Raw genomic sequence first — 22,667 nt, forward strand, 5'->3', positions numbered from 1 at the left:
GCTCTGGCCTCTAGGGATTTTCTGGACTGTCCTGTAGAGCTAACTCCATGGAATCACCTTTTCCACTGTGCCTCATTCTCAGAACATTGACCCCCAGCCTGCCAGGGCAAGTAGACTTTTCAGACACTAAATTCCCCCAGGCCTCATTCGATATCATGTCCTTATCTCCCTTTACCATAAGGGAAATTCATCAGCACAATCCATCCCCCTGCCATTTACAAAGTAAGGCCTTTTCCCCTTTTCTTCTGTTTTCAATCTCCACCCCACCACACACACATGCACACTCATTCCCCTATAAGCATTTCTCTTTTTGAGACCACAAAGATAGCCTCTTTTTTGCTAGATCTTGATTTGTCCCTGGCACATCATTTATTTTTCTCCATCGCCCTGTTCTCCTCCCCTTTTCATGTTGTAATGTAGTCCTACAAAAGAAGCATTAAATTGTAGGCAGAGTATCACCAACTTCTGTCCATAACACCCCCTTTCACTTTTTCATTGTCATTTCTACCAGATTTCCACTTTCACTTCTGTCTCCACCTCACTCAAAGTGAGAACCTGAAAAGATCTTAGCCTGGAAGGGCCAGGGTCTCCTAATGAATCCTGGGCCATCTCCAGTCTTCCTGGTGGATATCAGGCCACTTGAACCAAATGGCCCTGGAGGAGAAAGTGAGGCTGTTGACCTTGCACAGCCCTCCCTCACTCAAATCAAAATCAACTTCAAGTTGTGTCATAATTTCCCTGATGTCATGGTGCTCTTCGAGAAAAAAGGACAAAGACAACTTGTAAGTAACCTCTCCTATCCCCTCCCCTCCCCTCCCCTCCCCTCCCTTCTCTCTGTGCTTTGCCCAAAGGGAGGTACATTTCAATGGCCAAAGGTTTTCTCCTTAACTTTTGATTTACTGGCTAGATTTCTTTCTCAAAAACCAAGCCTTAAACCCAACTCACTCTGCAGCTCATAGATTGGGCAATAGTTCTCTCTCTGCTAGCACAGAGTGAATGTAAATACTAAATAGTGATTGTTTCTCTTTTGGTCAGGAACTCTGAGGGTCTTCCCCTCCCAGTATGATTTTTTTTTGAGATTTTGATTAAAGGTGCCATCCCTTGATTAACTTCCTAAAGAGGCCTATTCAATGAATGGCCATTACCTGAAAAGACCTTAGGCTGGAAGGGTCTCTTAGTGTATCCTGGGCCATCCCCAGTCATCCTGGTGAATATCAGGCCACTGGACCCAGATGGGTCTGGAGGAGAAAGTGAGCCTGATGACATGGCACAGCCCTCCCTCACTCAAATCAAAGTCAACTGCAAATCATATCATCGTTTTCCTGATGTCATAGTCCTCTTCAAGAACAAAGAACAAACAAAACAACCTTGTGTATTTTTAGAAAGAAGTCTCTTATTGGTCTTTCTGTTGTCACTCTGTGGCTGTTGTTTTCCACATCTAATCACTTCTCCTGCATTTCTGTGTTTGGTAAGTTCAAAAAGCAAACAGTTTCTTCAGTTCTGGTTTTCTGTCTAAAAGTGTTTCACTCTTCTTTATTACTGAATGTCCATCTTTTGTTCCATATGGTTAAGCTCGGATTTGAATTATAGGTCACCCTGGGCTGTATCCTGAGCTCCAGTACTCTTTGGAATACATTATTCCATTCCTCCCTTTTTTAATGGGTGCTTAATAGTCTTGTTAGTCAAATGTCCTTTCTTTTGTATTTGAAGGTCTTTCTCCTGATGACTTGCAGAACTTATTGTTTCTAAATTGAATTGTTAAATTGAACTGTTATGTGTCTTGGAGTTTGCAGCACCCTCCACCTTTTTTCTTGAAAGTGATATATGATTGTTTCTAGTGCAATGTCAATTTATGTATTCAGAATTTCTTATTACTTTTCTTCTATTTCCTTCATTATAGTATTAAGGTTTTCTGTCCTGTCATGTTCTTCTGTGAGACCTATGATCCTGAGGTTGTCTCTAGGCATCCTGTCTTTGAAATCCATATGTTTTGCCTGCATAATGAGCATATTTTCTCTTAATGTTCCTTGTTTCTTTTTTTTTTCCTTCTGGGTAGTCTTTCACTCTTGTGTATTTGTATTTCCAGTCTATTGATCTTTTTATGTTTCTTTGGTGAGACTTGCCATTGCAAATTCAACTCTTTTTTTCTATTTTGTTCATTATTTTTGCTATACAAGACCAATTTGCTCTCATTATTCTTATTTTTCTTTTAAAACACTCAGGTACAGTGTATTGTCATTCCATGTTCTTCTTAAATTCTACAGAGATCCCACAAGGTCCTCTGTCTTATCAAGCATTAGATAATTTTTTTCTTCATTTTGCAGTATTTAATCATTGATGTCTGAACTAATTTATTAGGTCTGGAGGCCATATTTCCTTACATTGTCACTGTGGTTTTGGTTTTTGTTGACATTTTTTTTTTAACTTGCAAGGTCTTTGCTATTTTTCTTCCTAAAATTGTTGGTACTTTTAGTCTCCCCTCTGCCCCAACCTTATTTTCCTTATCATTTATTTCTGACTCCCTCCCCTCTCGGATTTTTTTGAGGGCTAAACTTCAAAGCATCTCTACTTCCTCCCACACTGAGCAATTCACAGTTTACCAGTCTTGTTCTCTGCACCAATTGATTTTTGGACATTCATAACTAGCTTCAGTGGATGTTGTGCTCTTCCTTCAGGATTGGTGGAGTGCTGCACAGCTTCACATGGGCACAGGGTCCCATCTTGGTGACCTGTCACACTTTTTCTTTTCTTTATTTTTCTGACCCAGTGTAGAGCCAATGTGGTACCCATAGCAACTATGACTGCTACGAATATGCCAGCATAGTTCTGAATCACAAAATATAACAGACTCTCTTCATTGAAGGCAGAACCAAAACATTTATTCAAACACCAGAAAGCCAAATCCCAACACCAGAAAGCCAAATCAATCATAGCAACAAAAAAATCTATACACACTATCAATGCAGGGGGCACTGACATCTCCAAGCCTTCCCACAAACCCAGCTCCCTTAGGCAAAAATGCCCCTCTCTCACCCATTCTAGATGCTCTGTTCTCTGGCTGCCTCTTCTCTCTCCAAGCTGCAACTCCCACGGTCTTTCTCCCAGCTCTGACTCATACCAAATTCCTGCTCTACCCCTTCCTGCTCCACCCATTGGGCAAGCTCCTCCGAACACAGGCTCATGTGACTCAGACTTTCATGCAACTCAGACAGTTCACATAGGGCTATTAATAGATGGGAAGATCTTCAAATTGTATTACCATTACACTCTGTATCACAGTTCAGAGCCTGCTAGAACCAACGATTCAAAACCTGATTTTCCCCGCGCTGACAAAGGATGAATTCTCTGTCATCATCATTAGTACATCTGGGTTTCAGTACCCAGAAGGTTTTTCCTCCTGATGATTGGTAACCAAACTAGCTTTTGAGGCCTGAAGAATCTTTTAAAGCCTGAAACCAGCATGTCTATTGATCTGAAAATAGAGAAAGGGAAATGAGGTGCAGGAATGTGTTTTGATGGAAGCCTATGCCCTATTCTTGGGTCTGTTAGTACCATCTCACAACTTGAATGAGATGTAAGGGAAGGATGCTGAGTGACCTCATGGTCATCAACTCTCTCTTTTTTAAACTTTATTTTGGATTCCAGGTTTTTTTAACTTTATTTTGGATTGCAGGTGTCAAGGATCATGAAAACAAGATGAAGTTGCTGTATCTTTGGCACATAATTTGTGCTTTGGAGAGATTTGTGAGATCATGGGGATCAGAGAAAATTTTGTATCAGGTTCATCGTATTGCTCATGTGACCCACTGATTGATCCAACAATGGAAAATTTTAAAAATTTGAACAGAAAAACCAAGAAATTTAGAAACAAGAAAAATAGTAACTAAAAAGTAAACTTCTATATGTGCCATGGTATTTTCAATAGTGATTGCCAAAAAAATGTTCAGTAATTGATAAAGTCATCTATCTTTCTTATTTCTCATTTATATTTGTAAGATTTATTTTGTGGAAATTGCTTAATTATGCAATTCATTTGACCTGACTTTTAAATCTAGTCCAAGGCAGCACTGTATGGAAAACTTAGTAAAGTATTCCATAAGTTTGCAGTTCAGAGAAAAATCCTGAGTCCTGCCTATTTCTACAACATCTGTCACAAGATATATCCCCTTCTTGTTATTCCCATGGCCATCTTTCTGCTCTAAGTTGCTGTGAGGCCAGTCAGAAAGTGAAAGATCTTTCTGGCCCATTCAATAGGCCTCAGGTGGGGCCAATTAAGGGAATCTTAATTAGAGCTTTGTTTGTAGGCAGGCCTAATCCCTTTACTTACTAGGCACTAAGCCTCAGGCCCACAGTCTTTTGCTGATTGGGCATGAAGCCCTCAGGCCCTAAAAAAAATATAAGCAGCCAGAAGGTAGCCATTGAGAACTGAGAATTCAGAAGTCAGAAGTCAGAATTGAGAACTAAGAATCCAGCTCAAGAAGGAGAAGTAAGAACTCTGAGACCACAGAGCTGCAGAAAGAGTGGGGAATGGAGAGTGGAGCAGAAATCAGAGAACTTAGAAGACCAGAGAATGTAGGGAAGCAGAGAGTTAGGATCCCTTAGTGTTTAAGGGGAGGCCCCAGCAGGGAGGAAGTTTACCAGATGGCTTGGTTCCTTGCTGTAATACTGTGTTACAATTTCCTTGTTGCTACATTGAAGTGGGCTTACTGGTTTTGGAATATAATTACTGCTATATGGAATTGAAGTTATTGGTCTTGAGATTTGATACTCTGGTGTCTAAATAAATGTTATGCTTCTTCTGCCTTCTACCTAGAGAGTTTTTTTTTTTATACTTTTCAATTCTGAACCGTACAGGCATGTTCATGGTCATCCTCAGAGGTCATGAATCTTGCCTTACTGATACAGTTGACTTTGTCACCTAGACTATTGATAAAAAGTCCTAACAAGCCTTCTCTCTTCACTCCTCTTCCTCCAATACTTTCATTATACTGCCAACAGATTACTTTTTCTTGTGTCAAACACATCATTGACTCTCTTTTATGTGCTAAATAAGCTTGGCCTAGGATTCAAGATCTTGCACCATCTGGTGCCTCTCTACCGTCAAAGGGTTATGCTATGTTATCTTTCTTCTTTCTATGTCATGCTGAGTTATAACCTAAATGAATTATTAATCAACCTTTCTCCAAATCCCAGGTTTTTCTCATGCTATTCTATATTTCTCAAAATAAAAAAATTCTCTTTTCCTACCCTTTTACGTATTGAAATCCACCTTATCCCTCTTGTTTGCAATCTTTTCTAGAAAAGTTTTCTTTTTGCCCTAGCAGATGATTATCTGTCTACCTCCTGACCTAATAAAACACTTGGCATATTTTTGTATGAGAGCCATTTATTTTCCTCTCTTCTTCTCTTGCTTCTTGACCACTGATTCTTTAATTATACTTGCCAAACTAGTTATATTTCCACATGATTAATCTCAAATTCAACATGTACACAATAGAACTAATATTTTCCTCAAAATCCATCCTTCCTACAAATGTTCCTATTTCTATTAAAGGCATTAGTTGTTTTTTTCTAGTTATTCTCAAAATCTGGGGCACATCCAAATTAAGTTAAATCAGCAAGCATTTATTAAGGGTCTGCTCTCTTCTAGGCACCTGTGTCACATGCTAGAGATATTTCTTTATTATATTGCTTGGAAAATGTATTAATCTTTTTGCTGTTTAAACATCATAAGAGACTGTTTGAACCTAGAATGTCACCCTGACCTCAATGACTTCCTAGGAAGGACAGAGATGACTTCAAATAATTTTGAGTTCCTCCAGGTCCTGAATCCTCTGAAAACATTCTCCTTTTGGGGACCCACACCCAGGTCTTATTTTTGGGTTTACCCAGGCTTTTGTTTTGGGTTCCCTTCATATAATGTATGTGTGATTTATATGTAGTACCTTTTTCAGATAATTTTTGTTCAGTTTGTGTGACCTTGGTCAAAATCCTATATAAACCTCCCACAAATATAAAGAAACTGCCTGTTCATATCATTTGACAATTTATCAATTAGGGAAAGATTTGTATTCTTATAAATTTGATTCAGTTCTCCATATATTTGAGAAACGAGGCCTTTATCAGAGAAACCTACTCTAAAATTTTTTCACAGTTATGATTGTTGTGTATTTCTCTCCATCCTATCTTCCCTTCCCACATTATCATACCATTTCTCTCCATTCACCCTATCCATCCTCAAAACTGTTTTACTTCTGACTACTGTAGCCTTGCCCAATACGTTGGCCCTTCTATCCCCACCTCGACCGCTCATATCTGGTTCTCATTTAGCTTTCCTGTAGGGTAAAATAGGTTTCAATACCCAAATGAGTACATATGTTATACTTCTTGAGCCAATTCCATTCAAATCCTGCCCCACCAACATTCTCTATCTTTTCCACCATAAAAGTTCTTTCATGCTTCTTGTGTGTAAGATATTTTACCTCTCCCTTCACCTTCTCCAATTACATTTTTATTTCTCTGACCTTAATTTTTTTCATATTATCCCATAATAGTCTCCTAACACTCACGACCTTTGACCATGTCCCTTGTTCTGATCTTCACCTTCACCATAGTAACTTTCTATGATCAAGTTCTTTTTGTTGTTGTTAGTTTGCTTACATTTCCAGCCTGTTTCTTGAAATTGAATGTAATGTTAAATTGTACTCTGCTCCCAGAACATATGGACCACTGTCTGAAGCCTGAAGGTTTTTTTTGGCAGTTGTTCCTTAAGATAGTTCCGGGGGTCTGCAAGTGTTCAGTGCTTCTAAGGTGGTATGAACTGTGGAGATGTGCGGTTATTGCTTTCCTGGTATGTACTCTGGTCTTTACTCAGGAAGGGCTCCTACTCTTCTACAGCTGCAAGCACTACTGTTCCTCTTGACCCTGGAAATCTGGCCATGGTTTTGCTCCCTTGTCACTGACTATAAGTACTCCTCTCCATCCTGCTTATGGACAATAGTGTTGCCAAACAGTGCTAGGCCCTGCACATGTTGCCATCAAAGGGTCTCCTATAATATTTTTCTGAGACTTGTAAAATCCCTTTATTATTTCTGATCTCAGAATTCCTGAATCTGCTGCTGTCACTGTCATAACTGCCTCTAAGGCCCACTGCTGCTGTTGCCACCAGGTCTAATCCAGGCCAACACTGGCTCTTATGTCTCAGAACTCTCCTGCCAATCTCTTAAATTGTCTTGCACTGGAAATATGTTTGACCCTGACATTTTGTTGGCTCTTTCACATCTGAATTAAATTTGATTTGTTAATTTAGAGTTGTTTGTAGGGAAATTTTTGGAGAGACTGATTGGATTGATGCCTCTATTTTGCCAATTTGGCTCTACTCCCAAAATAAGTTTTAAGAAGATGTGGTTGGGGAGCCATGATGTTGGAGTAAGCAGTGGGTCCCTCTCATCCTCCCTTATTGACCTGGTAAAATCCAGAAAATATCACCATAGGAAAAATCCTGGAACAGTGGAGCCAGCAGAAAGATTGTGTGCAGCAGCCTTTTATCCCAGGAGGCTTAAGGGATTGATAGGAAAAGTCCCTCTCAGTGTAGTGGAAGGGGAGCAGTACAGGACAGAAGGTATCTCGATAAGCCAGCAGCAAGCCTCACTTCAGTAAATTAGCAGGAGATCCTGAGCCTCAAGGTGGCAGAGCAGGCAAGTGCCAACATCTGGACCTCCCCACCTCTGCATCCATTAACATAGCCAGGGTAACAGGCAGACTCTAGCTTTGAGAACCATGACATGTGCCAGCAGAAAGGCATCCACCAGCAGCAGAATCTTCTAGTGTTCTAGTGCAGCCTTGGGCAAGGAGATATTGTATGGTGGCCAGACCACCCCCTCACCCCATCCTTCAGTGTAGCCCTGGTGAAATGCAGAGAAACCCCACCTGGCCTCTACACACACCAACCTCCCTCACCAGCTCCAGCTCAGAATCAGGTATGCTATCAGACCCCTACAGCCTCCAGCTGCCAGCACCTGAGGCCCCAGTGCACAATCCAGTGAACAGGCTCTTGGCTCCCAGCACAAGAAGCTTAAGACAGTGCCCCCTGTGCCCCAGAAACAGAGGTCAACTTTAAGAGCCAGGAAAAAAGCAAACACTATGAACAAAAAACAACAAAGAAAAACACTGACTGTAGAGAATTACTATGGTGGTAGGGAAGATAAAAATTCAGAATACAACACTATCCTTATACCCACATCTAAAACCTCAAAAGGGAATGTGAACTGGTCTCAAGCATGAAAAGCCTTCTTGGAAGAGCTCAGGAAGGATTTTAAAAGTCAAATAAGAGGCAGAAGAAAAAATTGGGAAAAGAAATGAAAGGTATATAAGAGAGTCAACAGGTTGGAAAGGGAAAGACAAAAACTGGCTGTAGAAAACAATTCCTTAAAAAAATAAAATTGGCCAAATGGAAAAAAGAAAAGTCCAATAAAGAAAGCAACTCCTTAAAAAGTAGAAGTGGCCAAGAGGAAAAGGAGGTAAAAAGCTAACTGAAGAAAAAATTGTTAAAAATTAGAATTGGTCAAGTGGAAGATTGAGACATCAAGAATCAGTCAAACTAAATTGAAAAGAACAAAAAAATAGAAGAAAACATAAAGTACCTCATTGAAAAACAAGCAATCTGAAAAAGAGACCCATGAGAGATAATTTAAGAATTATTGATTTACCTGAAACCATGATCAAGAAAAGACCCTGGACAGAATCTTTCAAAAAATCATAAAGGAAAACTGCCCTGAGGTCCTAAACCGAGAGGGCAAAATAGTTATCCAAAAAATCCACAGATCACCTCGTGAAAGAGATCCCAAATTTAAAACACCAAGGAATATAGTAGCCAAATTCCAGAATTATTAGGTCAAAAAGAAAATACTGCAAACAGCAAGTGAGAAACAATTTAAATATTGTGGAACCACAGTCAGGATTATGCAGGACATTACAGCTTCTATGTTAAAAGATCAAAGGGCTTGGAATATGATATTCTGTAAGGCAATGGAGCTTGGATTGCAAACAAGGATCAACTACCCAGTGAAGGTGAGCATAACCTTTCAGGGGAGGAGATGGTCATACAAAGAAATAGGGGACTTCCAAACCTTCCTCATGAAAAGAGCAGAGCTTAACAGAAAATTTGATTTTCAAAAACAAGACTCAAGGGAAGCTTTAAAAGGTAAACAGGAAAGAAAAAATGTTATTCAATAAGGGCAAACTTTTTACATCCCTGAATGGGAAGATACTTATAACTCTTGAGAACTGTATCTTTATGACAACATTTATAAGAGCTATACATAGACAGAGGGCATGGGCATAAGTTCATTTTGATGTGTTGATAAAAAATCTAATTAAATGGTGTAAAGGGATTGTAATGGGAAATGAGAAAAGGACGCGGCAGAAAGGGGATAAATTACATTAGAAGAAGAGGTGCAAAGACCTATTATGGTAGAGGGAAAGAAGGGAGGCAGATAGCATTATTTCAATCTTACTCTTATCAGATTTGTCTCGAGGAGGGAATACTGTACTCGGGTATAGAAATCTAACTTACCCTATAAGACATTGGAGCGGAAATAGGAGAAAGAGGGCAGGAGGTGGATAGAAGGGAAGGAAGAAGTAGTAGGGGAAAAGGGAAAGAAAAGGGAGGGGGCTGATAGAAGGGAGGCAGTAGTCACTCTAGTGAGAAAGGAAAGGGAGAAAGAAGAGAGAAAAGCAGAAATGGGGGGGGATATGATGGAGAGAAAAACACAGATAGCAGTAATAACTGTGAATGTGAATGAGATGGACTCTCCCATAAAATGGAAGCAGATATCAGAGTGGATTAAAATTTCAATCTTACAATACAGCATTTACAAGAAACACATTTGAAACAGAGAGATACAAACAGAGTGAAGGTAAAAAGCTATAGTCAAATATATTATGCTTCTGCTGAAGTAAAAATAAAAGCATGGGTAGTAATGCTGATCTCAGACAAAGCAAAAGCAAAAACAGATATAAATTAAAGAGATAATGAAGGATTCTACATCCTGCTAAAAAGCACTATAGACAATGAAGTAATTTTATTACTAAACATATATGCACCAAGTGATATAGCATCCAGATTCTTAGAGCAACAGTTAAGGGAGTTACAGGATAAATAAACAGCAAAAGTATACTAGTTGGAGGTGTCAAGCTCCCTCTCATAACCAGATAAATCTAGCCACTAAATAAACAAGAAAGAAGTTAAGATGGTGAATAGAGTTTTAGAAAAGTTAGATATGGAAGGCCTATGGAGAAAGTTGAATGGGGATAAAAAGGAATATATCTTTTTCTCAGTGCTACATGGCACTTAAAAAAAATTGACTATGTACTAGGAGATAAATGCCTCACCAACCTATGAAGAGAAGCAGAAATATTAAATGAATCAATTTCAGGTCATGATGCAGTAAAAAGTATATGTAATAATGGGCCATGGAATGATTGACTAAAAATTATTTGGAAACTAAATAATCTAATCCTAAAGAATGAGTTGGTAAACGACAAATCATAGAAAGAATAACTTCATCCAATAGAATGACAATAAAGAGACAACATACCAAAACTTATGGGATGCAGCCATCCCCACCATGTGATGGTGGTTGCTGTGTGCAGAGGCCAGGTGGGGTTTCCTGCATTTCCCCAGGGCTACACTAAAGGGTGGGGTGGGGGGTGGTCTGGCCACTGAGGGAAATTTTGTTTCTGTATATGCCTTCATGAGTAAAACAGAGAAAGGAGAGATCAATGAATTGGGTATGCAACTAAAAAAGCTAGAAAAAGAGCAAATTAAAAATCATTTAAAAACCAAATTACAAATTCTGAAAAACAAAACAGCAATTAATAAAATTGAAAGTAAGAAAACCTTTGAACTAATAAATAAAACTAAGAGCTGGTCATATTGAAAAAAAACAATAAAAAGATGAACATTTCGTTAATTTGATTGAAAAAGAAAGAAAAAAATCAAATTACATGTATCAAAAATGAAAAGGGTTAATTCTCCACCAATGAAGAGGAAATTATAACATACTTAGGAGCTATTTTGCCCAACTATATGCCAATAAATTTGACAGTCTTAGTGAAACTGATGACTATTTGCAAAAATAGAAATTGCCCAGTTTACCAGAGGAGAAAATAAAATACTTAAATAACCCCATTTCAGAAAAAGAATTTGAACAGACCATCAATGCACTCACTAAGTAAAAGTCTCTAGGGCTAGGAGGATTTACAAGTGAAATCTATCAAAATTTTAAAGAACAATAAATTCTGAAAGTATATAAACTGTTTGAGAAAATAACTCAAGGACTCCTACTGAATTCTTTTTATGATAGAAATATGGAGGGGTGGAGCCAAGATGGTGGCTGGAAAACAGGGACTAGTGTGAGTTCCCCACCGAGCCCCTCCAAAAACCTATAAAAAATGGCTCTGAACCAATTCTAGAACTGCAGAACCCAGAAAATAGCAGAGAGAAGCAGGGCTCCAGCCCAAGACAGCCTGGATGGTCTCTGGGTGAGGTCTATCCCGCACGGAGCTGGGAGCGTACCAGAGTGGAGCAGAGCCCAGCTTGGGCAGTGTGGCCCTAGCACCCGGAATCAGTGAGCTGCAGCAGTTACCACACTTCTCAACCCACAAACACCAAAGACAACAGAGAAGGTTACTGGGAAAAGCTGTGGGAGTGGAAGGAGCTCGCGGTTCAGCTACTTCCCAGGGGGCAGCAGAGGTGGGGCAGCTACAGAACTACAGCTGTAGTTGCTTCCGGCCCAAGGCCCACCTGATGGGAGGAATTAAGTGGCAGATCACAGCAGGAGTGAAGAGCCTGCTGAAGATCTAAGCCCAGTCCAGGTTGGGGGTTCTTGGGGAAGGAGGAGTGCTGGTGTGGCAGAGCTGGAGCATCCCCCCAGGCTTGGAACAGACTTCTCTTAAGTCTACAAGCAGTCATACCCCGATGAAAAATTCAAGGGTCAACTTAGTTGGCTGGGAATATGACCAGGCAGCAAAAACGCACCCAGATTAGGTCTCAGACTTTGGAATCTTTCTTTCGTGACAAAGAAGACCAAAACATACAGCCAAAAGAAGTCAACAAAGTCAAAGAGCCTACAACAAAAACCTCCAAGAAAAACATGAACTGATCTCAGGCCATGGAAGAGCTTGAAAAGGATTTGGAAAAGCAAGTTAGAGAAGTAGAGGAAAAATTGGGAAGAGAAATGAGAAGGATGTGAGAAAACCATGAAAAACAAGTCAATGACTTGCTAAAGGAGACCCAAAAAATACTGAAAAATACACTGAAGAAAACAACATCTTAAAAAACAGACTAACTCAAATAGCAAAAGAGATCCAAAAAGCCAATGAGGAGAAGAATGCCTTGAAAGGCAGAATTAGCCAAATGGAAAAGGAGGTCCAAAAGACCACTGAAGAAAATACTACCTTAAAAATTAGACTGGAACAAGTGGAAGCTAGTGACTTTATGAAAAATCAAGATATTATAAAACAGAACCAAAGCAATGAAAAAATGGAAGACAATGTCACATATCTCATTGAAAAAACCGCTGACCCAGAAAACAGATCCAGGAGAGATAATTTAAAAATTATTGGACCACCTGAAAGCCATGATCAAAAAAAGAGCCTAGATATCATCTTTCAAGAAATTATCAAGGAGAACTGCCCTGATATTCTAGAGCCACAGGGCAAAACAGAAATTGAAAGAATCCACCGATCGCCTCCTCAAATAGATCCCAAAAAGAAATCTCCTAGGAATATTGTCGCCAAATTCCAGAGCTCCCAGATCAAGGAGAAAATATTGCAAGCAGCCAGAAAGAAACCACTTGAGTACTGTGGAAACACAATCAGAATAACCCAAGATCTAGCGGCTTCTACATTAAGAGATCAAAGGGCTAGGAATACGATATTCCAGAAGTCAATGGAGCTAGGGTTAAAACCAAGAATCACCTACCCAGCAAAATTCAGTATCATGCTCCAAGGCAAAATACGGACTTTTAATAAAATAGAGGACTTTCAAGCTTTCTCAGTGAAAAGACCAGAACTGAATAGAAAATTTGACTTTCAAACACAAGAATCAAGAGAAGTATGAAAAGGTAATCAAGAAAAAGAACAAGAAAAAGAAATTGCAAGGGACTTACTAAAGTTGAACTGTTTTGTTTGCATTCCTACATGGAAAGATGATGTGTATGATTCATGAGACTTCAGTATTAGGGTAGCTGAACGGAATATGCATATATATATATATATATATATATATATATATATATATATATATATATATATATGTGAGTGTGTATGTATGTGTATGTGTATGTGTGTGTATATATATATATATATATATATATATATAGAGAGAGAGAGAGAGAGAGAGAGAGAGAGAGAGAGACAGAGAGAGAGAGAGACAGAGAGAGAGAGAGAGAGAGAGCAGACACAGAGAGAGTTGAAGATGAAGGGAAGATATCTAAAAGAAATAAAATCAAATTAAGGGATGAGAGAGGAATACATTGAGAGAGGGAGATAAGGAGAGATAGAATGGGGTAAATTATCTAACATAAAAGTGGCAAGAAAAAGCAGTTCTGTAAGAAGAGAAGAGAAGGGAGGTGAGGGGGAATGAGTGAATCTTGCTGTAATCAAATTTGACCTGAGAAGGGAATACCATACATACTCATTTGGGTATCTTACCCCACAGGAAAAAAAGGAGGAAGAAGATAAAAAAAGGGGAGATGATAGAAGGGAGGGCAGATGGGGGTGGAGGTAATCAAAAACAAACACTTTCAAAAGGTGACAGGGTCAAGGGAAAAAATTCAATAAAGGGAGATAGGTTTGGAAGGAGCAAAATATAGTTAGTATTTCAGAACATGAGTATTGTGGAAGGGTTATACATAATGATTCGCATGTGGCCTATGTTGAATTGCCTGACTTCTTAGGGAGGGTGTGTGGGAAGGGAAGAGGGGAGAGAATTTGGAACTCAACGTTTTAAAAACATGTTCAAAAACAAAAAAAAAAGTTTTTGCAGGCAACTAGGAAATAAGATACACAGGCAATGGGGCGTAGAAATTTATCTTGCCCTACAAGAAAGGAAGGGAAAAGGGGATGAGAGGGGAGTGGGGTGACAGAAGGGAGGGCTGACTGGGGAACAGGGCAACCAGAATATATGCCGTCTTGGAGTGGGGGGTAGGGTAGAAATGGGGAGAAAATTTGTAATTCAAACTCTTGTGAAAAATCAATGCTGAAAACTAAATAAAAAAAATGAGTATAAAAAAATAAATAAAAATCTAATTAAAAAAGCAAAAAAAAAGGAATATTGTCCTGATACCTAAATCAAAAAAAGCCAGAACAGAGAAAGAAAATTGCAGATGAATTTCCCTAATGAATATAGATGCAAAAATTTTAATATAATAATAGCAAGGAGATTACAGCAAGTTATCATGAGGATATTACACTATGACCAGGCAGGATTTATAACAGGAGAGCAGTGCTGGATCAATGTTACTTACTGGAAAACAGTATGGCAAAAATTGGGCATAGACCAACATCTTACTCCATATACCAAACTAAAGTAAAAATGGGTTCAGAATTTAGATATAAAGGCTGATTTCAGATTATCCTCTAGATGGGTACCAGTCATTTGTTCCCTTAAGGGCTAAGGGCATCTTGATTTGGGTTAGGTAGGAGAAGGTAGATTTGCAGCAATAAGTGGTTGAAAAGCAAGAAAACATTTTTCCATCACATTGCTAGAGCAATGAGTATCATACTGCATTTTTCCATATTTTAACTGTATCTTTCTTAGCATCAAACAATGATTTTAAAAATGTTACGTACTGAGAGCTCAATTGAGTTTTTGGCTTTAAACAAAAATTACTAATCCTTTCTTGCCGCACGTCCACATAATTTTGAAAGTGTCAGACCACATTGCAGGTTCTAAAATTTAATAGCTGCCAGTTGGGAAGTTTATTTTACAAAATTTCCAGAGTTAAGAAGGAGTCTAGGGTATTTTTGTTACAACACTCATGGAATATCAGTTTACTATTACTTTTCTAAAATTCCTTTTCTCTTCTAATACGGGATAAATCAATTAATCAAAGAATAAATTAATGAATGAATGAATGACTAAATAAACACAAATACCTTGTTCAGTCTTTTTTCATTTATGTCCAACTCGCCATGACCCAATTTGGCCTTTTCTTGGCCAACACTGTAGTAGTTTGTCATTTCCTTTTTCAGCTCACTATACAGATGAGGAAACAGAGGCAAACAGGGTTACATGACTTGCCCACAGTCACACAGTTAGTAAGTGTCTACAACCAGATTTGAACTCAAGAAGATGAGTTTTCCAGCACTCTACCCGCTGCACCATCAAGCTGCTCCATAAATGCATAAATAAAGCAATATATATGGGTAAATGCACATACATATACATATTCATATACATTTATACATACATAAACACATATGTTTGCTTTGTATATAACTATTGAGAAAGAGACAGAGACAGAGTAGTAAGTGACAGTATTATAATGTGTGTGTGTGTGTGTGTGTGTGTGTGTGCGCGCGCGCGTGTGCATGCTTTCAGACTTCTCTTACCCAAGAAGGACAGGAAGAAGAGTTCTTTAGATATCTTGTGCAGAAAATCACAAATTGACATATTTGTGACATAAGAAGTAAGCAAAAGAAGTCCTTAATCTACAATGAACATTTCTATAATATTTTAGTATCATAGATTTGGAGAGGTGAGGGACATTAGATGACATCAATTCCAACGCCCCTTTTACAGATGAGCAAAAAGAAGCACAAATTTTTTTCAGTGACTTTTCCAGGACCACAAAACTTCTATCTAAGGAAGACTTTAAGCTCAGTCTTTTTTACTCAGCATTCAATTAACTGGGCAATCTCATTAATTTTTTTTTATTGTTTCAATTATTACATTTTTCATTTTAACTAATCACTAATTGCATATCAATTTTCTGATATGTACTATAATTCTCTGAAACTATTGCCCAGTAAAAGACACAAATGGTTTTTCCTCAATTATTGTATTGTTTTTAGACAATTTGCTATTCATTAGTGTACCTCTAGCTGCACAATATTTTTATTTAAATTAAAAATGAAGCAAGTATATTCTTCATTTAATTGAATTTAGCAGTCATTAAAAACTGTTCATGGAATTTTAGATGATTTTTTTGTTTGATATCATTTCCATTTTAAACTTTAGAAGAAATAAACAATAAATGGAGGGGGATACATTTTTATTTACATTTTTCTGTCTTTAAATTATAAGCTGAAACATCCCAAAATGGAAGGTTTGAAAAGCAAAAAGTTTTGAAAATGAAAAAAAAAAAACTATGACTATTTACCACGCACACACACAATAAAGCTGAACCTTGAAGCAGATTTTACCTGTACATCCATTAGAGAGAAATGTTAACATTCATTCATTGGAATAATTCCTTTTACCTTCATAATGAATAAAATTGAAGTTTGAAACTATTTTCTGAGGTCTTCCCTCTTCCTGCTTCCCACTTGCCATGAAAAAATAGTTTCCAGATCGTTGTGAAAATATTTGACAAAAGAAAGTCAACTTCTTGTGGCAGTTTAATTAAATATGTAGTCAACAGAATTGGAATCGCTATATATACCATCAGTGATAAAATAGCTAGGAAACAAACCATTCAGTGGCTCGTTTGAAAAAAAAACATAAGTTTTTCATCCTTTAAAAAAGCAGTTTCACATTCAATTAATGTGCAAAACACCTTCTTTTCTTTTTCTTTACTGCTAGAATTGTTCTTTTTTTACACAGTCCTTGAATTTTTATTTTCTTTTTTGCTTTCTCCCTAATTTTTTTTTATCACTGTTTGAGAATCCAAAGGATTAAATGTAAAAAGTAGACTTTCCATAGAAATACTAAAAAATCCTGCATAAATAATGTCTAATTTGAGGTAACCATAAGAGTGCAAGACATTTTTAATACCTAGGCTCTTTTAGCTAGAATAATAAAATATTGGGGATACATTATTCTCAGAGCTCATCTAGTATATCTCATTCCTAAATGGGAATCCTCACTAAAATATTCCAAAGAAAAAGGCTTATGTCTCCATCTTAAATTCTTCCAGTGTTGAGGATTTATCTATAGCTCCATGGCTATCTAGTCTTTTTTGGAATCATTTTAATTACATGTCAGTTCTTCTTTATGCTTATCCAAAATCTGCCTTCTTTTTTATTTCCTTCTTTTTCTTTTCTGTTCTAAACTCTTTGGCCAAGAAAAAGCAAGTTTAATCCCTCTTCTACACTGAAAGTCTCAGCATATTTGCAGTTAGCTGTCAAACCTACCCCCTAAGAATTCTCTCAACTAAACACCCCAGTCCATAGTTCTTTCTCATGGATTCTCTTTTAACTATTCTCTTTGCCCCACTCTGGATATAATCCAGACTTTTTTCTTAAAACTTGGCACTCAGAACTTCAAATAATCCTCCAGGTATAGTCTTAAAAGGCAAAGAATAGAGGAGCTATCATCTGCCTCATTCTGGATGCCAAGCTTCTATTAATGCTTACCCAAGTGAAATAATCATACCTTATTCTTTGCTATAGATAGCCCTGAAATATTTTCTGTTCAGCTGGTGTAAGGGTCATTTATCTAGTTAAAGTATTTCAAGATAGCCAAAATTAGGGAAAAAATTCTAAATAATGGAAAATCTCACAGATAGTACATTCAAAAATAGCCCAGAAGATTTTGGCGATTACTAAGAACAGCACATTTTCTACAGCAGACGACATCTTCAATCGCACGATGCTGGTATAGAGAATATAATGTCTTTCTATATCTATTTTTGTGGGTTAAAAATTTCAACTCAGGAAAACAAAATTACAGGGTTAAATCTGTTTCCAATATTATTTTGTGTTTACTTTGCATGTCTTCCATATTTCCCATATACATGTTGTAGCTCTTATTCCCACAACCCAGCACTGTTATTTTTTGTCTCTGCATCATCAGTGCATAGCATAATTCCCAAAAGTATTCAAAATATTGATTAATTCAGGAGTTCTTTCCATTGATTCAGATTTCAGCTCATACATTATTGTCCATCCTGTTAGATTCACCTTTTTTTTCTTTCCCATTATATAGGAGAGAAAGATTCAGGATTCCTTTCTCAATTTCTGCTATATTGCAAATTCTGCTATATTGCAAATGTGACAATTGAACTCTGTCTACTGACTTTTCATCCATCACTCTTTCCATCAACCAACCTTTCTACTCTTCCTATTATGTAATATAATGCAATACAATACAACACAATACAATATACTACAATAAAAGACAGCATTCTTTGGAATTCCTTATTGTCTGCTAAGATCCGGGATATGTTTCTTCATTTCTCTTTCTGGGATAATGATTTTTAGTTCTTTAGAGGTAATTGCATTCTATGTCTCACTACTGCACAGCTACACTAGCAAAATATTAATATTAGGAAAAAATGAATCCTTGCTTTAACTGGAAATTTGAGGTCACAAAAGGAACTATGTAATTTCTCAAAAGCATTTCAGCCTGCTCTTATCCTTCTTTTCAACTCTGGGCCCAACTCATTGGCAGCTTTACTGTCTACAGAGTGCCTAAACAAGTTAAGAATGAAATCTGACCAATAGACATTTCACATGGTCTTTCTTATTCATATGGATAAGCCAAATTCCCATCATCGAATTTAGATTTCTCATAGAAGGCTTTATTCTGGAGTTTGGTGAAATCACCCACAATATCATACACAAACAGAAGAATCTGGAGAAACTCACCATCCACCAACACTTTTTTTCTTCAATTTAGACTTTTCAATGAATTCTTTCTATCACAGTGGTGAACAACTGTAGTGACTGACTTTGGCCATTATACATCTTCCAATCCAATGTCTCACCTGAATAACATTAAACAAAGTTATTTCAATTATATTTTTCAAATTAATATTGAATAATTTTGATGTATAGTTTGGAGATAGCTGGTTGAAAAGATCCTCTACTGGCATTTTGTTCTATTAAATAATTTTTATTTTAATAATCAACAAACAAAAATCTCATTGCGATCACATAGTCTGGACATCTTTCAATTAATCATGAAATCATGAAGCCCATTGTTAAATATTGCTTTCAAATGCCATCACATATCCTATAAATACTCATATTAAGGATGCCCTTGATATATGTAATATGGGAGAGTAGGAATATGTTGACATATCAGATCCTCTCCCCCATTGAGCCTGACATCCTAAGTTGTAGGCACTCTTTATAGCTAATCTAAACCAGACTTACCATAATGCTTTCTGGACATCCATCTTTGGGTCATGTTACGACACCTACATTTCACATATCCTTATTCTCCTGTTCTCATTTGACAACTGCTTTTTATCTCTGGATCTGAGAATGGTAATCGAATCAAACCTACCATTCAAAGAGGAAAAAAATCAATCAATTTTCCTATTCATTGTTCCTGAAAATTCCCTGACCAATCTTCCTTTTGGTTACCTACCCAATGTATTTCTCTATATGAATGTAAGCTTCTTAAGAACAGAAGCTATTTTTTCTTTTTGTAATTTATATCCCAGTACTTGTAAAAGTGCATGGTACAAAGCAAGTGTTCAATAGATGCTTTTTCATTCATTCATTAATTCATTCATTATTATTGTTCTCTCATTTGACTTTTTCATTATTAAAATGACCCAGAGAAAACTGGAAGGACACATGATGGGTGTAAGTAGTATTTAGCTAATCACCAATGATTATACACAAGCAAATTAAGTCCTTGAAAACCATCATGAAAGACATAAACAAAATACTGGATTAGGAATTGGAGGACCAGGATTCAAGTCTTAGTTCTTCTATTTATTACCTATGTCATCTCAAGCAAGTCACTTGACCTCGTCACTTGACCTCTCCAGGTCTCAATTTCATCATTTATAAAATGAAGGGGTTATGGTAGGCAAATTCTGAGTTATTTTCCATCTCTAAATTTATGAACTTGTGATTTTGTGTTTGCTAGGAAACATCATTGAGCCAATCACATAATAACAAATGTTCAACTTAAGGACTATGCCATTTCTGTTGAATGATTAAATGCACCAGAGTATCAAATCACATAGGATGAGAAAGCGTGGATGGTTTGTCATCTATACTGGTAATGGGCTACTTCTACTCATGCAATCATGGGTATAACAGAATAATTAGAATTATTTAAATATATTATGGAACAAAATATACATTATTAGAAAATAAGTTCCCATTTTTCTAAAAATGCTCATTCACTTTTTGAATTAATATAGCACACTAAAAAGATATATACTATCCTTTTCATAACCCTTCATATTGGAGGTTCAGTTGAAGGAAAAGAGAAACTTTCAGTTATGAAATATTGGATATTGAATAAGAAGAGTTATGAGTAGTGTTTATAGTTTTGTAATATTTCATTATTATTTTGCAATCTTATGTTTGTACTGTAGAAAAGCTTTTTTTCTAAATTGAAACATTTATAACTATAGTTCCATAATAATATATATTTGCTCTCTGAACCAGTAGCCTCATTTGTTACTTTCCTGAGTTTATTTAATGATTCCAAATTCCCTTAGCCCTTAATTTGAAACAAGGGAAACTCATTGCTTTTAATTTAGGAAATAATAAAGAAATCTGTGTTCTCTCTCTTGATGGACTAATTAAAAAAACAGGCTCACCAATGACCCAAAGAAACCTTCCTTTTCCATTCTTCTTCTTTATCTAGTTCTCATTACTCCTAAAACTTACTTCCCTCTTTCATCTTTGACATTATGTTAGTCAAAGCAACTGTTTACTGATAGTCCAATCAATATGTTTTCTGAACTGCCACCAAAACAACCTTAAAACCAAAGGAACTTTTTCTTATTTAAAAGTAAATATTATACTTTGGAAATAGAAGTGACATGGAAGCCAGAAAAAGTGAATGTGATCTCAAAAGAAACAAAATGGGCAGAATTAGAGAGATGTTCATCCTACCACACTCCTTTTTCAGAGAATATTTGTAATGTGTTTAATTCAAGGTTCTACATTTTAGAAAATATATTGGCAAGTTGAAACATTCCTTATCTATTATCTCTATAATCTATGTCTATCAATATCTCTAAAGATTATTGTCCCACATAGTAATCTATATTTTAAGGATGTACTTATCAAAACTACCTGGTACTGGCTAAGAAATAGAATGGTAGATCAGTGGAATGGAGTAGAGATACAATTTACAACAGCAAATAATATAATAACTTTGTGTTTGACAAGCATAAAGACTGAAGTCAGGGGTGGGGAACCTTTTCATTTTAGAAGGCCATATTAATATTTAGCTGTAGTCAAAGAAGGCCACATTTAAGAAACTTCAATTAAATATACTTAAAATGTATATCATTTTGTAAAAATCTAACTAGTATGTAGCTAATAATTTCAAAAAAAAACCTATTTGTTAATTTTAAATTAACTAAACTTTTAATGACTGTTGTGTCTCCTTTTTCTGTGGAAAGCATTTGAATATTTGGTTTCAGCATGGAGGTACATAGTTTCAGATGATCCTCTAGATGGGTATCAGTCATTTGTGCCCTTACGGGCTAAGGGCATCATGATTTGTGTTAGGTAGGGGAATGTAGATTTGCAGCAATAAGTAGTTGAAAAGCGAGAAAACATTTTTCCATCAGGATGCTAGAACAATGAGTACCATACTGCATTTTTTCATATTTCAACTGGGTCTTTCTTAGCATCAAACAATGACTTCAAAAATGTTATCTACTAAGAGCTCAATCAATTCCATCTGTAGTTCTTTAGGTGTCTAGGTTATATCAAGTAAGTGAGGCTGAAATGCTAATTTGAGTATGATGTCAAGATTCTATTTCATTGTATTCTCTAATTAATAGGTCTATAAAAGCTCTGTAGTCTTCAAATAATTCCCATGTCATTCTGCTCATCAATGACCTTTGCTAACTGGGGAAAATATTCATCTGAAATTACCTTTTGAAGAAAAGTTTTGAAAAAAAATTGCTTTTTTTTCAAAATGCTTGGATTTTTGCCATATATCACACAAAGATTTAGTTTTACCTTGCAAAGAAATATTCAAGTCATTTTGATTTGACATGGTATCACATAGAAATGCAGCATTCCCATGCAAACACATGCACTAAATTTACCAAATTGAGTACAATGTCACTACATTTATCTTGAATTTGTTGAAGATATGTATTCCCCATGTTCTATTCACAAGAATGCCCAAAGCAGATAACTCTTAGCAAAGAAAATCTTCTGTTATGACCTGAATGAAATATAAAACCTCCACTGAGTTGGTATTATCAGCTGATTCATCCAAAGTGGTTGAATAAGATATATTTTCCTTTTGAAGTATTGCATGAAGTTGTTCTGCTAAGTTGAAGGGTAATCCATGTGGCTGATCAATTATGGTTCTCCTTGAAAAAGGCAGGTCTTTTTACTTTGAATTATTATCAGGGTCTAAGTATCCCACATCTTTGACAATACATTCTTTCAAAATTTCTACATGACTAAATGTTTCCCCTTCTTTCCTGAGTATATAAGCTATTTTATAAGTTGTTTCAGTTACTTTATTTATAGGTCTTGTTGCTGTTTGAAAGAAT

Source organism: Trichosurus vulpecula, chromosome 1, assembly GCF_011100635.1.
Source record: "Trichosurus vulpecula isolate mTriVul1 chromosome 1, mTriVul1.pri, whole genome shotgun sequence".
NCBI lineage: Eukaryota > Metazoa > Chordata > Mammalia > Diprotodontia > Phalangeridae > Trichosurus > Trichosurus vulpecula.